This window comes from Callithrix jacchus, chromosome 9 (assembly GCF_049354715.1).
Source record: "Callithrix jacchus isolate 240 chromosome 9, calJac240_pri, whole genome shotgun sequence".
In the NCBI taxonomy this organism is placed as follows: Eukaryota; Metazoa; Chordata; class Mammalia; order Primates; family Cebidae; genus Callithrix; species Callithrix jacchus.
This window is the reverse complement of record NC_133510.1, coordinates 19,138,814-19,140,780: the sequence shown is the minus strand read 5'-3', so window position 1 is coordinate 19,140,780 and position 1,967 is coordinate 19,138,814. Positions and strand designations below refer to the sequence as shown.

At 47.8% G+C, this 1,967-nt stretch overlaps 1 non-coding gene across 1 annotated transcript; it reads left to right on the top strand.

The window, feature by feature from the left end:
• The first annotated feature begins 1,579 nt into the window (after positions 1–1,579).
• LOC118144732 (U1 spliceosomal RNA) lies at positions 1,580–1,742 on the top strand. Its single transcript, XR_004729471.1, has one exon. It is a non-coding gene; the product is annotated as a U1 spliceosomal RNA (small nuclear RNA).
• The last annotated feature ends 225 nt before the right edge of the window (positions 1,743–1,967 follow it).

The following is a 1,967-nucleotide window of genomic DNA, read 5'->3' as shown; positions in this document are numbered from 1 at the left end:
CTTAATATAAATGAGACAAAGATAGGAGTCCTTAGGCAAGCCCCAGGAAGACCAAAGAAGCCACAATCAGATGCTCACCAGAATTAAGCTGATTGTGTTCAAATGCATGCCAGGCACATTCCCGCCTTAGGGGCCTGTACCCAGAACGCCCTTTCCTTGATTTCCACACGGCTCACTCCTCACCTCCTTTCCAAGCCACTGCTCAAATCTTCGTGTATCTGTGAGGCTTTCCCTGATCCTCTTGTTTTAAATCGCAGTCTGTGCTCCACCCTCCACTGGCATTCTGGATCTCCTCTCTTCAGCTCTGCCTTTTTCTCCCTTCTTTTCCTCCCCGTGGCACTTATCACCATCTAACATTGATGATGGGAACTTTTCATTATCCATCTCGTTCTGTTATTAGATTGCGCACTCCACGAGGGATACATTCTGAATACCTGGAATTCTGTCTGCTGCCTAGAAGGTGCTCAACAAGTAACTGTTGAGTGAATGCATGTTGAATTGTAGTGGAAATGAATGAATATGTTCAAAATATGGTTAGTATGTTGCAAAAATTATGCATAAAATGTGGGTATAATTATGATTTTATAATCTTTTTTTAGATTTCTGGGAAAATACCCCACTATGCCATATAAATCTCTGGTTGTGCTTTTGAGCATTTGCTTTTGGCTCACAATTCGAGAAACACACTAGCCATGGTAGTAGGGAACAGCTTTTGGACAAGCTGAGCCTAAGGTTAGAGGAGACACAGGGTGTGGGCAGAGTTCAAGGCAGGGCAGTGAAATCTAGAGAGGCTTCTCAGAAGAAGCAGTGTGACCTGTCCTTCTTGGGGTTGACATTTGGCATACCCCAGGGCAGATTTTGCCAGATTTAGCAGGGAAGGCCTAGGAATTACAGCCAGGGTCTGTCTAGATACTCGCTAGGTATTTGCCACCCGACCTTTAAGGCAGATAAAGCCTCCTCGTACACTTAGCCAGGAAGGAATTGGAGCCATAGGAAACTCTCTCTGATGGGAAACAGGAGACAAGACACATGGCTGTTGCCCAGGCCAGAGGAGCAGAGGGCGCAGCTCCCAGTGAGGCCTGGAGGAGAAGGGAGGGGAGGAGTTCCTGGCATAAGGACAGGGCCCTTTCCCCCTCCCAGTTTCCTCCAGTTCGCTGCATCAAACCCTTAAGAAACATGTTCACTTCCGTGTAGTGAGCAGTCAGGAAGCGCTGGGCCCTGTACAAGCACTGGAACTGCAACGACTCCATTCGCCACTCCCATGCGCTGCTCATCGCTTTTCCTCTATCTTGCCGATGACGAATGGGAAGAACGGAAGGGTGAGCGTGTCCTGGGACCAGGGTAGGAGGGCGTCAGTGTCAGAGCCCAGCTCTTTGGTTCTGGTGCCCACACTCTTAACCACTGTCAAGGCCATGGAGGCCCCAGGCCGTGCTGGGGGCCCAGTGGGATTCCTCTCACCCACTTCTAAGGATTCCGTCAGCTGGCATTCCATCCCAGAATGCAGAGGTTCTGTGGGGAACGTATAACAGAAAATAAACCCTTTAGAACCAAAGTGCTGAAAAGACAAAGAAAAACACCCGTACTTAGCTGGCAGGGGAGATACCATGATCACGAAGGTGGTTTTCCCAGGGCGAGGCTTATCCATTGCACTCCGGATGTGCTGACCCCTGTGATTTCCCAAATGTGGGAAACTCGACTGCATAATTTGTGGTAGTGGGGGACTGCGTTCATGCTTTCCCTTGGCTTTGTGTGCGTGTGTGTGTGTGTGTGTGTGTGTTTAAAAAAAAAAAACAGAAAAGAAAACAAAAACACCTTACACACAAAATCACAGGAAATCTTGTTTTGGTGAACCAGAGGCTAGTTGCCCAGAGACAACTTCATCTTGGGTTGAGGAAGTTGTTTCTCTCTTTCTCTACACACAAACATAGAAAATGTGGATAATTTCACCTTATTCGCAGAACTTTGCT